Below are 18,919 nucleotides of genomic sequence, written 5' to 3'. Positions count from 1 at the left end.
CAAAGTAGGAATGAGATGATAAGATCCTGGGTGGAGGATGCTCAGTCCCGATCCGAGTAGGCTTGGAGATCTCAGCCCCGGGCCCAGTGTGCCTTTGTTCCTCTGCCAGTACCTTCATGCGTGTGGAGAGTGGTCTCAGCATGGTGGTGGCTGGTTCTGGAGGTCTTTGGCTGCGGGAGCCCTGGTCGGGGTGGGGAGGGAAACTCAACCTGCTCCCCTCCAAGGGGCCCCAACGAGGACAGCCAGGAGTGGGGGCAGGAGACTCTGCACTGTTCTCTTCCTGGAGCTGGGTTTTATAGTCTCTGAGTCTTGGCCGCTGATGGGATTACACGGTGCCAGGGGGCCAGGTGGTGGGTGTGACCCCCGCCTACTGGAATTTGGAGGATCTGGGTGGAGGATGCTCAGCTCCGATCCAAGTAGGCTTGGAGATCTCGACCCTGGGACCTGCGTGCCTTTGTTCCTCTGCCAATACCTTCATGTTCGCGGAGAGTGGTCTCAGCATGGTGGTGGCTGGTTCTGGAGGTCTTTGGCTGCCGGAGCCCTGGTCAGGGCGGGGAGAAAATGCCCAGTATTCCTCAAAATATGGGCTTTCCTCAAACTAGAAATTGAGCTTCCATATGACCCAGCAATAGTAACTCAGGGGAATATACCCCAGGGTTCCAAAAATACTGAAGAAAAGTCATCCACACTACTGTGTTCATCTTAGCACGAATCACAGTAGCCAGAACCTGTAAACAATCCAAAGCCATGAGAACAGATGACTGGATAAAAAAAGTGAAACTATAGTACAGCTACATAATGGAATACTATGCAGTAACCAGGAAAAATGAAAGTGCAAAATTTGCTTCTAAATGGATGGACATGGAGAGTATCATGCTGAGTGAAATGAGTCAGAAGGAGAGGGACAGACATTTGATTGCACTCGTTTGCGTGATATAAAAACATGCTATGAAATGAATACACCAGGACTGTGGAAACAAGGGCCAGGAGGATTGGTCCACGGTTGGAGACTTGCTTCACGTGGTGTGGGGACAAGGCAGTTGGGAGAGAGAAGGGACCACTATGACAATGATATTTGGAAATGATCATTCTGGACAAGATCTGAGCGCTGAAAGGTGGTCAAGGCACAAACATGAGAACTTCTCAGTATCTGTGTTGTAAACCATAATGCCCAAAAGGAGAGAGACAGAGAGAGAAGAGAGAGTAAGAGGCAAAGAGAAAGATAGATAGATAGATAGATAGATAGATAGATAGATAGATAGATAGAGAGAGAGAGGAAAAGTGCCTACCAGCGAGACAGTCTTCAAGAAGGGGTGGTGGGAGGGAAATTGGGGACATTGGTCATGGGAAATGTGCAATTGTGATGGTGTTGGAAACTGAATGACGCAAACCCAATCATGAATATCTTTGTAACTCTATCTCATGGTAATTCAATTAAAATATATTTATAAAAGTGAAGTCAGTCTAAGATAATTTGCTATTTAATAATCACAAATCACAAATCATCCTGTTATTCGTCGATTGCCTCGAGCAGGCCCCAGTAACGTATCCTTCGTCCTAGCCCTGAGATTATATTCAAGGCTCTTTAGGAGAATGAGACCCATCATTGTTACTGGTATTTGGCATATTGGGAACGCCACGGGGAGTTTGCCAGACTCTGCTGTGTGGGCAGGCTACATTCGGTAGCCTGCCAGTTTGTCCAAAACAGGAATGAGATAATAAGATGTCATAATAGGATGTCCGGTTCTGGGAGCTTTATTTTATAGTCTCTGAGTCTTGGCTGTTGATGGGATTACAGGATGCCAGGGGGCCAGTTGGTGAGTGTGACCCCCGCCTACTGGAATTTGGAGGATCTGGGTGGAGGATGCTCGGTCCAAATCCGAGTAGGCTTGGAGATCTCGGCCCCGGAACCCGTGTGACTTTGTCCCTTTGCCAGTACCTTCATGTGTGCGGAGAGTGGTCTCAGCATGGTGGTGGCTGGTCCTGGAGGTCTTTGGCTGCCGGAGCCCTGGTCGGGGCGGGGAGGAAAGCTCAACCCGCTCCCCTCCAAGGGGCCCTGGCGGCGAGGACAGTCAGTCGTGGGGGCAGGAGACTGCACTGTTCTCTTCCGGGAGCTGGTTTTTATAGTCTCTGAGTCTTGGCCATTGATGGGATTACACAGCACCAGGGGACCAGTTGGTGGGTGTGACCCCCGCCTACTGGAATTTGGAGGATCTGGGTGGAGAATGTTTGGCCCCAGAACCCGCGTGACTTTGTCCCTCTGCCAGTACCTTCTTGTGTGCGGAGAGTGGTCTCAGCATGGTGGTGGCTGGCTTTTAGGTAATTGTGAGCAGTGAGACTCTGGATATTTGGGGTTATTTTCACTTTTTCAGTCAGGGAAAGCAATCCAATGGAAATGAAGTGATAGATCAGAAACTTTATTAGGAACAAGTTAACTTCACGGAAGATAATGATTCACATCTGACAAATTATCTCACCAGCAATGGCCCCCAAAGCTGGTGACAGAGAAGCAGAACTGGGTGTCTATTGCAGAATGGACAGGACTAGCCAATAGCTTTGGGGATTTATCTATTTAGACATTCATGAGCAAGAGTTCTTTCTTAATGTTACCCTCTTTGTACAGGCTTTAGGGAAAGAAAATATGGGAAATCTTTCTTACCTTCTCATAGGTCCACTTCCAGATGAATTTTCCGATCTTACTTTTGAATCCGGTTCTTAATTTAATGGGGTGGGGGAGGCTTATTTAAAATCACTACTTTGATTTTTTTGTTTCCATATATTGTGGGAAATAGGGCATCAATGAAGAACAGTATTTGTTTTGCTGAAAGAGATTATAGGAAACTGGTGGAAAATAACAAGCAAACCTGGAGAAAAAAATATTACTTCAAAGTTAGTCTCCATTATTCTTTTAGGTTCCGCTTCAATGAAATCAACATTTTACTTAAGACTTGTCTTTGGCATGGGAGTTTTTGCTCTTCCAGCTCTGCCTTTGTAAAATCTTGAGAAGTTCCCCCAATTAGAAGTTGATTTGTCTAATCACTTCATAGAATTATTCTTACAGTTCAGGTAACAAATTAGTCCAATTACAGGGTTTCATCTATAGAGAAAAATGAGAGGTAAAAGATTAAAAGTCCACTACCAGCCACGAGTTCTGCAAAGTCCCAGTGGAGATCTATTTCTAGTATCAGTGAAAGAATATTCAGATGACAGATTCTGATATTTTCATATATCTTGAAACACTGCACCACATTTGTCCAGGTACAATCACTGTGATGAATTATCTGCAATATATGTTCAGCAAGTGATTCGTCCCCTGCTGTGGTATTAGAAAATTGTAATTTCAAATGTAATTTTTGACCCTAATCCATTACTACCAGCAATTAAAGCTAGTGGGATCTAAGTAATGGTAAAACTTGTATGGTGCTTACCTTGCATATGGTTGATTCAAGTTGAACCCTTGGCACCCCATATGAGGTTTTTATAAAATATTCAGGGCCTACTATGTATAATAACGTATCTTCTAAAAATGAATATTGAATACATCACGGGTAGCTTGATAGGCTCTGCCGTGCGGGCAAGATACTCTCGGTAGCTTGCCGGGCTCTCCGAGAGTGGCAGAGGAATCGAACCCAGCTCAGCCGGGCTGACTGTGCACAAGGCAAACGCCGAACACAGTAACAACAAGTCTCAAAAAAATGGAGATGTTACTGGGCCCGCTCCAGCAAATCGATGAACAACAGGACAGGGAGGACAGTGACAGTGACTTTCTAAAAATATTAATGGTTTAATTTATTTTCTGTGTTTACTTTCTGTATTGAATTACATGAACTGCTTTCTTGCTTTAATTACTGAGGTTTGAACTTCCAATTCTGAAGAGCAAGAGATGATGGCTATTCTAGTCTTGTACTTGATCTTAGAAGAAAGGTTTCCTATCTTGCAGCACTGAGTATACAGTTAGTGTTTCTTTCTTGAGTTACCTTTCCGCCCATTTCATCAATAGTGAGAAAGGGTGAGGTGTTAATATCGCCCAGTACTATTATGGTTTGCTGATGCTGTATTTCTTCAGACTTCTTAGTAGTTGCTTTATATACTTGATACTTTCACTTAGTGCCTAGCTAATGAGTGTAGTGTGAGGGACAGGGCAAAAATAGACCACCACAATTAATTTAGCTTAGCTTAACAGGAAACCACATTGCAAAATAACTGGTTTCTTCTGCCCCTGAGCAAGGAATTCAGACACAGGTGCCCCGAGTTGCAAGTCACGAGAAGGGTGGGGGTCAGACCAGATAACCAGATGTCTCTCACAAGACCCATGTCACCAGACCCAGGACTGCCCGAAAAAAACAGGACGTTCCTAAGCACTGACGCAAATGTTCACCTTTAAATTATAGGCTACGGAGTGATGTATTTTAAAATGGATTGGTCAGAAAAGAATGGGTTATTACAAATCTATTGGCTATGAAATGCGCAGACTCTGCTGTATTGGCCAGTGAAGATCTCCTTTGAAGAAATTCAGGGTCTTGCCCATCCTGCCAGACCTGTGTGTCTTCATAGGCGGCTCGACCCTGACTAGCCAGTCTTGCAATAAATCCTGCTTGCTGTTTGCAGTCTCTGGAGTCTCTTTGTCATTAAAGGAAGATCACAACCTAGTCCTAACATGTAGTCTTACTGATGTAGAGATCTTTAATCAATATATAATCTCTATGTTTCTTCTCGCATTTTTTGCTTGATGTGAGTGATTTTCTGTTATTAATATGACCGTCCCAGTATTGTTAGGCAAATATTTGACTTTATGGCTGTTCTCCTATTTTTCACTTTGAGTCCTTGTTCATCAAAATGGTGCAAATGCATCTCCCAGGAAGTGAAGCTGGCTTGAGTCTTCTGACCCATCTTACCACAATCTGTTAAATGGTGAACTTAGGTCAGGTTCTTAAAAGGAATATTGATGTTCAGCAATTTATTGTCATTTTCCTATCTGTAGCCTCTAAGGTATGTTATTGTTCTTTGACTTTATTTTCTTTCACATACTTTGATATTTGTATAAATGGAGTGGTTACTTTTCTTTGACCTCTTCTTTGAATCTTCTAAGTGTGCTTCTCTTGAGATTAAAAGGAAGTTTTCCTCTGAGGTCTGACTTTATATCATACCCCCTACTAAGTTCTAAACATTGATCCTTGAATTATCACAGGAGATCTCAGATTTACTTTCCTCCTTTCCACATTTTAAGATATCTTAATATTTCCAAGTAATGTTTATGCATTTTATAAAAGATCATTTAATACTTGAAGGACCTGACTTGATAGCCATGAACTTTAGTTTTTGTTTGGCAAAAGGATATTGCAGCACGCCTTTGACTTTGGGTGATAATCTACCTGGACAAAGACATTCTTGTTTTGATGTGTATTTCATTCAACATTTTCACTCCTCTATACCGTATCTTCCTGGCTTGTAGGAATTCACTTGCCAAATATGCTGTATTCTTAAGGGAATTCCCTTACTATGAGATTTTGCTTTGGTCTTACTGTTCTCAGATTCTTAGTGACTTGCCATTTTAATTATATTGCTTATTGATGTTCTTCCCTTTTGAAGTTATTTCATTTGCAGCTACGTGGCCTTATGAAGCTGGATATATGATTTTATTCTCAGACTGGGAAATTCTTATCTGTATCTTCACTCAGTGATTTTCTAATCATCATTTCTTATACTTTTGGAACTTATATGAGACGAATACATGTAGGATAACACTGTTCTGTCCTTCCTGCAGGTAGCCTCAGGTAGTTTAGGTTTATTGGGTTGCTCCCATCACAGTGCTCCCATTCCTCAGTGTTTATTTGTAACTTTCTTAGTGCTCTGTTGACTTGTAAATATTGTTTTTCTCTTCTCCCTAAGTCCTATGCATAGTTTATTCAGAGCAATGTCCTTTTTGTATGGACACAAGAAGACATGCTTCTGTAATGTGACTCTCAGTAATATTTCCCTCCTGGGCATCTGTTCTCTCTCACCTAAACCTCAGCTGCCTTTACTTCCTAGCGCCCCCAAAAGCAGGGTTCTGATGAGGGACTGATGGAACCAGGGCAAGCGGTAAGCTTTATGCTACCCTGGCATCCAGATGGGCCTGGCCAAAGCGCCATAACTGTAAGTTAACTGTAAGTTAAGAGCTTGGTCATGGACAAATGCGGTCATGATCCAAAAATAATAACTAGATTTGGACTCTGTTAGGATTAGGAATGATTAATCTGGCCTGAGCACTGTAGTCTGAGTCTGTGGCAAGATGTTCCCAGGAGAGCTGCCCTACAAGTCTCAATGTTATCTCTTATTGTGACCATACAAAAATAGCTAGTATTGATATGTTGATAGTTATTGGACTGAGGGAAAGAGAAAAACACCTTAGAATGTTTTTTGCCCTTGGGCAGTCATGAAGGGCTTTGGAAGACCTTTTAAGTGGTGTTCCCTTTGAATTAGGTGGGCCCTCAGGAAGGGCTTTCTTATGTTGATTTTGCTACCTGACTGGGTGAGTGTCAACACAGACAGCAAGGGAATAGGAGGCAGAGGAGTTGGAGAGAGAGACAGAAGTGAAGGAAGAGAGGATTGGAATAAAGTGCAACTAAGACCAACCAGCTTGGCTCTCGTCTCTTCCTTCCTCTGTCCTTGTCCAACAGCCGTCTCCATCCAGGCCACACACAGCGACTCAAGAGCACCGAACGCGGGTGATGAGACAGAGCTGTCCAGCAAGCCCGTGACCACACAACCTTCCGCGTGCATAGTTTTTTTTTTACAAATACATTAATTCTTTGTGTTGTTCTATAGGTCTCTGGTTTACTTGATTGTACTTAATTCTTTATTTCCTATTCTGTTATTTTCAGTGGGTTTTTAAATTCCCAGTACACTGATTTGCTTCTTGACTTTTGTCATTTTGCTTTTGGCATCCAACTTGTCATTTGTCATTGGCATCACTCTTTTGTGATTTTTTTTGATCCCTTATTATTTTCTCAGTTTAGTGATTCTGAGTAGTTTTCACGTGTGTGCTTCTGTGAGATTCTTCCTGTCGGAGCTGTGTTCTTTCTTTCCTGAATTCAATGAAGATCTTTACAGTCATCTTGTTGAGTTCACTGGGCATGTAGAAAGTTCTTGCATGCTGGCATCCTTCCTAGCTCTGGTCTTTGCTCATTAATTCAGGTGATTCTTGTGTTCTTTGCGTCTGGTGAAATTTGAAAGTAGGGGTTGAGAGTCTTGTTTTGTGCAGGATTAGGAGGATGTCCAGGGTTTTTGCTCATCCCTCTCTGGGAATGTTGCTCTTCGTTTGTGTTGCTCTGGAGCACTGCCGGGACTGACACACGGTGGCAGCTCTCTTCCCAAGTGCAGTATCTCACTCTCCATCCCTAGGTGTGCAGAGCCCCATCTTGACTGTGCTTGCGGTACTGATCCAAAAGAAGCAACTGGGGCCTTTTCATCTTGATAGCCCCTGTAATTACAAGTTGATCTATTTGTCACTGGGCTATTTGTGGTGCTGTTTCAGATGGGCTTAACCTCACACGGGATGTGTCCTGTAGCCTGACCCTCAGTTTAACCAGATCACACAGTTAAATGATCATGTGTGGGGTGACTTGAGACACAGCAGGTAACTTAGATTTGTTACCTTAGTCTCTGCAAGTCTTTTCTTACTCTACATTTCCATTCTCGGGCTACAACCAGTCAGGTGTAATTTGAAGGGCCTGAGTTTGGTTTCGCCTGGGGCTAGTGGATGTCACACAGCTCACAATTGCCTTATCCTCTGTTTGGAATAGAGGAATTTTTCTGCATGTTACTTTCCATTCATTCAGTACAGAATCAGAGATTCATTAATTGCTTGAGGAGACCTCAAATAGATGCCAACTGTTATCAACCAACCTAGTTATCTTTGGGCAATTTCTTCTTGTTCTTGTTCTTATTTTGGTTCTTCCTCCTGCTCCTCCTCCTGTTCCTCCTCTTGCTCCTCCTCCTCCTCCTCCTCCTCCTCCTCCTCCTCCTCCTCCTCCTCCTCCTCCTCCTCTTCTTCTTCTTCTTCTTCTTCTTCTTCTTCTTCTTCTTCTTCTTCTTCTTCTTCTTCCTGCTCCTCCTCTTCCTCTTCTTCCCCTTCCTCTTCTTCTTTCTCCTCTTCCTCTTCTTCCTCTTCCTCCTTCCTCCTCCTCCTCTTCTTCCTCTTCCTCTTCCTCCCTCCTCCTCCTCCTCCTCCTCCTCTTCTTCTTCTTCTTATTCTTCTTCTTCCTGCTCCTCCTCTTCCTCTTCTTCCCCTTCCTCTTCTTCTTTCTCCTCTTCCTCTTCTTCCTCTTCCTCCTTCCTCCTCCTCCTCTTCTTCCTCTTCCTCTTCCTCCCTCCTCTTCCTCCTCCTCCTTCTCCTCTTCTTCTTCTTCTTCTTCTTCTTCTTCTTCTTCTTCTTCTTCTTCTTCTTCTTCTTCTTCTTCTTCTTCTTCTTCTTCTTCTCCTTCGTCATCGTCGTCGTATTCTTTTTCTTCTTCTCCTCCTCCTCCTCCTCCTCCATCTGTACAGAGTGTTTAATTGTTCTTTAAAATTTTTTATTGTAGTACTGTGGGATACACAGTTATAAAGCTTTCATGATCAGGTTCAGCCATACAACGTCCCAGTACCCATCCTTCTACCAGTGTACATTTCCTACCACCAATATCCCCATTTCCCTCCTGCCACCCCTACCACATCTCCACCCCCTGTCTGCCTCTGTAGCAGACACTTTTCTTCTTACTCTCTCTCTAATTTGGGGCATTGGTTAGAAATATAGATACTGAGAGGCCATCACGTTTGGTCCTTTGTCTGCATTCAGCACACATCTCCCATCCCGAGAGATCCCTCCAACCAACACTGACTTAGTGATCCCTTCTCTATCCCAGCTGTCCCGTTCCTCAGCACATGAGGCAGGCTTCCAACCATGGAGCAATCCTCCAGACCTGGTCTCTATTGTTCTTGATCTACGGTATTTTATATCTCACAGATGAATGCAGTCATTCTATATCTGTTCTTCTCCTTTGGACTCATTTCACTCAGTAAGTTTCTCTCTGGGCAATTCCTTAACTTTCAGTTATGTTTTGTAGAGTTGAGTGCTAAAGAGTGGGGATCAGGTTTTCAGCTTGCCTCTTCCTTTGGCTGGGGACAAGTTTCATCTTTAACAGTCTGTGATGCTCCCCTTCCTCTCTGGAGTTAAACTCCTTCTCTCTGCCCATCTGCTTTGTCATTGGTCCTAGTTCTCTAGTGTAGGTCTCTCTTAGAAATGATTGCTGGTTTCTCCCTCCAGTCAACTGCCTAGGGGCTCACGTAGTATGCTGGCTTTAATTCTATTTTTAGTTAAGGCAGTTTTTTTTTTTTGAGTCCCTGGTGTGCTTTCAAATTGCTCCATTTTCTGTCCTCTTATCCCTGCCTCCAGCTTCTAAAGATTCCTTTAGCATAAACTTTCATCATATTTCATTTACATTTATATTCTTTTCTATAACATTGCTTCACTCCATATAAAATGTAACCAGTTTTATTTTGGAAAAAAAATTCTTCCTTTCCTCAACTTCATATATAGATAGTGGATACATGTTTTATTTTCTTTGTAACTTTTTTTACTTAAAACATGCACCTACTAGTCTCTTTATATTCAAAGCTAAACTTTCTTTCCAAAAACTATTTTTTCATAATTTTAGAAACAAATATTTAAAATCTTAATATCTAAGGCGAAAGATTTATGCGATCTGAAGAGAAACCAGAGTATCTAAATTCAAAATTAAATTAAAATTTAATTTTAATTAAATTCAAAATTAAATTCAAAATATCTAAATTCAAAACCGTAGTTATAAAAAAGTGTTACCTTGTTTGTGTAGAAGACTTCCAAGTAAATTTACAAATTTGTCCAGCATATCATTCCCTATAGTATAGCTTTCTTGTCAACAATATATTTTGTAGGTACAAGTCACTGGTTTAAAAAAAAGTCATAAATTCAATAACTAATACCTTAACAAAAAGATCAAATTCTGAATGAATTCACATAATTAACGCTACAAAACATTGTCCCCTCAAGAATTTTGTGAACAACTGAAGAAGCACATTCAAAACAGAGTAGTACTATAGTACTGTCCTCCTGTTGTTCATTGATTTGCTCGAGCGGGCACCAGTAAGACCTCTACTGTGAGAATGGTTGTTACTGTTTTAGGCATATTGAATATGCCACGGGTAGCTTCCCAGGCTCTGCCATGAAGGCGGGATACTCTCGGTAGCTTGCCGGGCTCTCTGAGAGGGGCAGAGGAATCGAACCCGGGTTGACTGCATGCAAGGCAAATGCCCTACCTGCTGTGCTATCGATCCAGTCCAAAACAAAGTAATCCCTGATAAACATTCTTTGATCTCATTCTGTAACTTCAGTTTTTGCAAGAAGGAGAATCTTTTTTTTTTTCCCCTTTATTTTATTTTATTTTTTTTAAAGTTGTAGATTTACAATTTTTTGTGCTTTGGTTTCAATTATACAATGATCAGATACCCATCCCTCCACCAGTGCCCATTTTCCACCACCATGGATAATATCCCTCCCACCCTCATCCCCCCATCCCCCCTGTCTCTGTGGCAGGGCAATCCCCTGTGTTCTCTCTCTCCTTTTGGGTGTTGTGGTCTGCAAAAGAGGCATTGAGTGGCAAACATGTTCAGTCCATAGTCTACTTTCGACATGCATCTCCCCTCCTGGGAGGATCCTCCAAACATACTTTATTTGGTGCTCCCTTCTCTATCTGAACTGCCCTTTCCTCTAGGATACCCGGCTGGCCTCTAAGTTATGGAGTAATCCTTCTGGTGCTGATCTCAGCTATTCTTGGGTATTAATCTCATACTTTGTTACTTTATATCCCCCAGATGAATGCAATCTTTCTATGTCTATCCCTCTCTGCAAGAAGGAGAATCTTAACTTAATCTGGAACCATGTTTTAGAAATATACTCCTGGCTGAAGAGCTGCAGTCGCTGGAGTGCAGACTCTGCACGTTTCTTGACTGGGGTGATGTCTGGCACCTCAAGTTTCCCAGGCCCAACCAGAATTGACATAGAGCACTTAGTGGGATTGGTCTCTCAACACCTGATGGGTGGGATTCCCAAACCAGTAATGTGCTGGTGTCCTGGTTGACTGAGAATCACTAGGCTTGCCTTCTGTGTCTTCTTAAGTATTTGTGAGATTGGCTAAATCAGAATCTTTCCTTTGTTCTGTCTCATTACGTAAGTTAAACTAAGTTACTAAAAGTCTCTACGAGACTAATTATTGCTAGACAGTTTGACCATGTATTCAAAATGCTTCCCTTCCGAGTGAGTCCATCTGAATCGCCAATGTCCCTGGCATCAGCACAGTGAGCAGGTTCACCTTAGTACCTTTAGAGCAGTCATAAGATTTTGTGAGTCCAAGTCAGCTTTTCTTGTTAAAATGGGCTAATTCTGATTCACAAATATAGGTAGAATAAAAAGAGTATAATACCAAGTCTTATTATTTTGAAGATGTACCCTTTCCTAACTTTACCACCCACTTTTAAAGGTTTTTATTTACCAAGGTTATTCCAGATAATCCTTTAAAAACATTGTTAGGGCCTATCCATTTATAAGAACTTTCATTGGCATTGTATATTATAGGAATTAATTCTAATTACACCATCTGGAGGCCAAATTAAAAACAACAGACATGGGAAAACACCAACATACAGGCAGACACAAAAATTATTATCTCTTAGTTTTCATTAAAATTTCAGGCGTGTGTATTCATCTTAAAGAAATATTTAGTCTGTCAATAGTTGTGAAAACACAATTTCATTGTTTTCATTCTGCAAATTTTAAAAATTTGCTTATCTCTACTTTAAGAAGACTCTTCTTAAATTTGCTTTTTGTTTGTTTTGTTTCAGACCATGCCCAGTGGTGCTCAGGGCTTACACCTGGATCTGTGTTCAGGCATCCTGTCTTAGTGGGATTTAAAGCACCCAATGGGGTGCTGATACTGAATCCAGGTCAGTTGCATGCTAGGCAAGCACCCTACTCACTATACTATTTTTCTGGCCCCAATTTTCCATTTCAAATAATTACTTTCAGTCCCAAGGTTGAGAGAAGCAAAGTTTCTGCATAAAGATGCAATTGTGGTTTATGTGTAACTGTCTAATAGAGGCAACTAAGATTGTCCTAATTGTCTAATACCCTAAAGGAAATTGGGGACATGAAGGCATGTTTCAGAAACAACACTTTTGGTCCAGCTAAAGACTTTATTCATAATGCAAAGATAGCCTAATTCCTCCAAGACCTTGGTCATATCCTATATTATACCAGAGGTTTACTCTACCAGTTATTTGAATAAACAAACGTGTTTCAATATAGTATGAAAATTTTTATAATGCAAGATTCTTATAATCTAAAACAAAGTATTTCATTCAATTACAAGAAAACCCTGCTGGAATAGACAGATGACTCAAGGCAGTTAGGAATAATACAGGTCTTTTTTATTCAAGTATGAGAACAATCCTTCTTCTTGAATTGGAGGTAAGAACAAATGAAACTTGTATCTAATCCAAGATTTTCTTTGTTATGAAAATAATAAAATCAGGGAGGACAAATAGGTACACTTCAATTTCTTACTTTCAGTTGTTAATGGACTCCCAACCTGCCCTTTGTCTTATTTTCCCTTTAAATCCTTTGACCATGAGTGTGAAAAGGTAGGACTACACCTGAATCTTACAAAGACAACGTTTATGAGCAACAGCCTCGTTCCTGACGCCCCATTCGCTCTCAATGGAACCAAGAATGTCGAAGAAATAGCTAAGAGGACGAAGAACCTCCGGCTCCGGGCACATCTCTTTGATTCCACTGTTCTTCCTGCATTAACATATGCCTCAGAGACCTGGGCCCTACGCAAACAGGATGAGAACACTATTTGGGTCTCCCAAAGAGGAATTGGAAGAGCTATGCTTGGAATATCACATTTCACTCAAATGAGAGAAAGAATCCAGAGTTCCGACATCCGTCGAAGATCAAGAATCAGAGACGCTGTCTCGTTTGCCAAGGTGTCGAAAATCAGATGGGCTGGTCACGTAATAAGATTTAAAGAGGACCGCTGGACTAGAGCCGTTACCGACTGGATTCCACGGGATGTCAAAACAACGCGTGGCCGCCCACCTACCAGATGGTCAGACTTCTTCATCAAGGTCATGAACGATCGGTTTGAGGCTCTTCATGTTCCCAGAGCAAACAGATGCCATTGGGCTACACTAGCACGCGACAGGGACAAATGGAGACGTTACTGGCGCCTGCTCTAGCAAATCAATGACTAACGGGAAGTTAAGTGGTTAAGTGATTAAGTTTTGAAAATTCAACTTATTTCCAAGTGACCACTGAAGCTTTAAAACATGTCTGATATTACTACAAAAGGAAGACCATAATCTTGTTGGTACATCACTTTAGATCTTAAAAAAAAATGTTCCATATGGCTAATCATAATACTTTTACATTTTTTCTCTTTAATCTTTTACCCAATAAGTCATTTTGATGAACAAGTCTCTACATTTGAATGGAAAAAATACATATTTTACAAATCCTTCATTTAAATAAAAATATAACAAAAGAGCATCTATCTTTTTTGCCTATCCAAAAGATCCCAAGTTTACTTCCAATGTAAAACATAATTAATGACACATTAATGGCTTTAAACTGGGTTTCATGGAATTATAAAGTTCAGCCATGACCACTGAAATTTATGACTTTTGACTTTACAGATTTTCTTAACAATCTTTTCTTCCTTCCTTCCTTCCTTCCTTCCTTCCTTCCTTCCTTCCTTCCTTTCTTCCTTTCTTCCTTCATTTCTTTCGTTCTTTCTACAATATATTTACCTTAAGTCACATTAAGCTTTTTCTTCTTAGAGTCACAAAGGAACAAAGCCTTGAATCATAATATCCTTTAATCACGATCACGATCATCCTGTTGCTTGTCGATTGCCTCGAGCAGGCACCAGTAACATCTCCTTTGTCATAGCCCTGAGATTTTAAAAAGTGCCATAATTAAGGCTCTTTCAGGGTTAGGAGAATGAGACCCATACTGGTATTTGGCATATTGGGTACGCCACAGGGAGTTTGCCAGACTCTGCCGTGTGGGCAGGTTACATTCGGCAGCCTGCCAGGTTGTCCAAAGTAAGAATGAGATAATAAGATGTCATTCCGGGAACTGTTTTTTATAGTCTCTGGGTCTTGGCTGTTGATGGGATTACACAGCCAGGAGGCAGTTGATGGGTGCGACCCCCACCTACTGGAAGATGGAGGATCTGGGTGGAGGATGCTCAGCTCCGATCCGAGCAGGCTTGGAGATCTCAGCCCTGGGGCCCGCATGCCTTCGTTCCTTTACCTTCATGCGTGTTGAGAGTGGTCTCAGCATGATTATGGCTGGTTCTGGAGGTCTTCAGCTGCCAGGACTCTCCTTTAATAACCCATGAAAAGTTTGAAGCATTCATGAAAACTACTCCAAACCCTTCATTCACAGATTAATTTAATTTAATTTATTTTTTTTTTTGCTTTTTGAGTCACACCTGCGATGCACAGGAGTTTCTCCTGGCTTTACACTCAGGAGTTACTCCTGGCAGTGTTCAGGGGACCCTATGGGATGCTGGGAATCAAACCCAGGTCAGCCACATGCAAGGCAAATGCCCTAAACTCTGTGCTATCTCTCCAGTTCCTCACAGATAAATTCTAAAAGATCATTATATGCAATGCATTGCACGAATAAATCTCAGGACTTTAGAAAACATTTAAAAAGTAATACTTCAAAAAGGAAACAAGTTGCTGAATGGTTAGTAAAATACTTTATGGAGATGCCTTTTTTTGGTGAATATTTTATCAATCAATTCATTTCATTGTGTCCTCTTTTAGAACCTTATTAAAAGGACCTTTCATAGCAAAATATTCTTTCCCTGAAGCCAGTAAAACACCCTGATGATCCCCATCAAAGTTGTGAGAGGTCAGAGCGTGTGATTATACGGGTTTTATTTTGAAGATTTGTAGTTGTATTAATTTTATTATTCATTCATAAAAGTGGTTGGGTTCTTCCTAAGTACCACTCTTTTAATGAGGCAGCAGAAGGGCCATTCAAGGGCCACATGGCTGCTCAGATTGCTAGATTGTTTCCACACTACCAATTGTCAAAGTCTTTATCTGTAAGTCAGTCCTGTGAAGCAACAATGTAGACATAACGGTTTCTAAATTCAAACTCTCCTAAGTTCCAACCTTCCAGAATTCTCATGGGTAAATGAAATATTTTTTGCATTAAAATTACTCTATCTTAGTGCACTATTTTGGGAACCAATAGTCCAGATTAAGAGATAATCAAAGTAGCCACAGTTGACAGATGACCAAGTTCCTAAGTGCTCCTCTGCATCCCACAACGTTTCCATTCCAAGAGCGCTCTCTCTACAGATTGCTTCAGGTACTATTGAGAAACAGAGCCAAAGAGAAGGGAACGGAACTTCTGGGAGTGCACTTAAAGGTAATTTATCCTACTTCTAGGTATAGAAGAGGTCATTAAAAAGTTGATTGACTTACACAGCAGGTCTTCCTCTGGCTTTTATGAGTGTTGTGAGATGTAGAGAGATCGTTTGACTGCAAGGCACATAACCCAGTATTTCCTGATTGAAGCTCAACTTGCTATAGCAAAATTGAGTTTCTGACTAAATTACCAATTGTAATCTTGACTGTCCATTTGCCACTTGAAGGGGCAATCAATTAGAGATGAGGTCCAGAGTAAGGAGAGCTTTATAAGCAACAAGTTGGTAAGTTGCAATATGGTAGAGCCATGTATAAGAGAACCATATTGCTGAAACAATTGTGAGTAGCAATGCACAGAGAAAAGTAATGAGGAAGTCTAAATTTTTAATTGTATTCATTTATTGTGGGGTGGGGCACACCTGGCATTGCTCAGAGCTTACTCCTGGATCTGCACTCAAGGATCACTCCTGTTGGGGCTTGAAATAAAATATGTGATGCCAGGGATTGAACCAAGGTTGCATCTGTTCAAGACAAGTGTCCTACACACTGAACTCTCTCATGCCGTGACAGAGTCTATTTTCAGAAAGAACAGGTTGCAAAGTGGATGAGCAGGGTGCTAAATCAGAAATCTCCTATGGTGTGGCTGTACTGGGATAGGCTTCTGTGTGGATGATAGGATGAAGGAAACATATTTTGCTCAATATTCCAAGCCCAGAGCACAGGGGTCATTTTGAGACCAGTTCGTAATTCCCTTTGGGTGTATCTGGATGCCAATATAAGAAAAACAATACTTTTAAATTTAAAGGTCCATCAGACCTAAATGCTGATTACTCCTATTTACCAAAATGAGTGGTTTTAAGTTGAGCAACTTGCTGATTTTTAATTTGGTGATCACTTAGATGAAAATCCCCATCCCCAAGAATTTCACTTGAAGTTCAATGCCCTCAACACCGTTTAGACACGAACTTGGACTAAAGTACTTTTCTTTGTTAATTGCACTTTTCCTTGGGAGAGTTTTCCATATGATCAATCATATTGAAATATCATTTACCTCAACCTCTATACACTGTATTGCAACCGCGAAAGCAAGGAACATCTCCCCCCTTCACATAAGACTGTCTCCCTACTCCCCAGTTCACCTGTGAATGCGAAATTCTATAAGCTCCGGAAAGAATTCATTTCACTAACTTAAACGTTTGAGAATCTCAAGCATTTGAATGTGCTTCATATAGATTTTTAAGGAATCGAATCTATTTGAGTTATGACTGTTCTTGCGGCCCATTATCATTCATGCAGAATTGGTACCGGCACTTCCCTGAGAGATTCCTGAGAGGCCCCCACCACTTCAGCACCGGGCTGCGGGCCAGATCAGCGCTCAGGGGAGGCAGGGACAAACGCTTTTCAAACGCCCACCGCTGCTTCCTACCAGTGCAAGGCAAGAAGCCAACCAAAGCCGACTTGAACTCTAATGTTCCTCCTGTCTGTTTGCTAGAGGAGAGAAGGAATCAGGCTCAGATCTTATTTCATGACCCGAACCTTCTTTGAGAACCAGAACAAAATGCAGAAGCTCACAGCATCCTACGCATTTTGAGTAGAGGGTCTTTGAGTAGAGGCGTTTTGAATAGAGAGTCTCCTGTCTTCCTGCCCATGCGTCTCCCCTAGTTCGCCTCTCTCCTGACGTGGAGGCGTATACTGCATACCCATGAGCCTCTGCCCTACCATGTCATTCTTTCCAGGTCAAAGAACAAGAACACACCAGGGATAAGAGTTTCTCTGCTAAGAAATCTACTTGCTCCTTTAAGTCGATTTAACCTGCTTTTGCCAGAGAAGAACAAATTCAGATGTTTGTTGTGTGCCAGATCTCTTCAACACTACCCCAAACCAATTTTAATTTAAAGATATTAAAGAACACATTTAACCAGTTTCCCATGGTAGCAAAATTAGAAGATTAAGATAATTTCTCTCCATAAATGCTTTCATTAATATTCTGATACAACCAAAATATCAAGCAATTGCAGTCCAGCTATGGTTCAGACAGAATTAAATAATTTCTAGAACTTGGCTCAAAATATCTTAGAACGTATTCTCTGAGATCTAGGAATAATTGCCAAGTTCCTTATGATTTGAGTTAGAGGTGCCGCTCCCAAAACAGAAGTGATATTAAAAAGTGAATACTAAGACTTTATTTAGTTGTATTTCTAATAAATTAAAACATTAAAAAGAAAATCTTCAGATGACTTTAGAATATGATCTGGCTTTATAAAATGATACTATTCCATTCATTCTCAGAAAAATAAAAGCATTAAATATAGCAAACAGGGGCCAGAGTGATAGTACAATGGGCGGTGCCTTTGCTTTGAATGTGGCTGACTCAGGTTCCATTTCTAGCTCCCCATATTGAACCCCGAGCCCTATTGGGAGTGATCCCTGAGCACAGAGCCAGGATTAAGCCCTGAGCATCACCAAGTGTGGCCTCAAAACAAAAACTGTAGCACTGTAGCAATGTCCTCCCATTGTTCATTGATTTGCTCGAGCGGGCCCAGTAACGTCGCCATTGTGAGACTTGTTGTTACTGTGCTTGGCATATCGAATACGTCATGGGGAGCTTGCCAGGCTTTGCCATGCAGGCGAGATACTCTCAGTACCTTGCAGGCTCTCCAAGAGGGGCAGAGGAATCGAACCCAGGTCTGCCGGGTCGGCCGCGTGCAAGGCAAACGCCCTACCTGATGAGCTATCACCTCAGCCTCAAACAAAAACAAACAAACCCAAACAGTAACCAAACCAAATAGAACATATTTGCAATGAGCTGATGAGATGAATCAACAGTATGGAGCATACGATTTCAGTGCATGAGTCACAAATTCAGTCCCTGTCACTTCAAGGTGCCCTGAGTACCACCAGGAGTGACTCATGAGCATTGCCTAACATGACCAAAAAAAAAAAAACCACAGCCTATCCAAACCATCACGGAACAAGACAGCTCTACGTGTTTTCACCAGATGATAGTGCTTTTGTGTCAGAGGTGGGGTCAAGGTTGTTAGCAAAAGAAAATCCAGGATATCTGGCCCTAAGCGCCTTTGGAGCAGTGAATGGGAAGGGCATTTATCATGATTATCTAACTAGTTTACTGACTAGTTTAAGGTGGTCTAGATTAATTAGTGCTGATCCAAAAAGTCCAAGTGGATTAATTTAGAATTGCACTTTTCTGAGAAGCAGAAAGCGCAGAAATAACAAGCTTTATGGGGCTTCTGCATAAACCACTATATTATGGGTCTGTCGTGATTTTTCTTTTTTAAACAGATAAAATAGAAAATAACTCTGAAATAAAGAAATGCGCCCTGAGTTAATGAGTATACTATCACCCTCATTTACTGATCGTTTATATTGGATATATCTCAGAAAACCAAGGAGTGCT

The sequence above is a fragment of the Sorex fumeus genome, unplaced genomic scaffold, assembly GCF_029834395.1.
Source record: "Sorex fumeus unplaced genomic scaffold, SorFum_2.1 ptg000136l, whole genome shotgun sequence".
NCBI lineage: Eukaryota > Metazoa > Chordata > Mammalia > Eulipotyphla > Soricidae > Sorex > Sorex fumeus.
The sequence above is the reverse complement of the archived record's forward strand: the minus strand, read 5'-3'. Positions refer to the sequence as shown.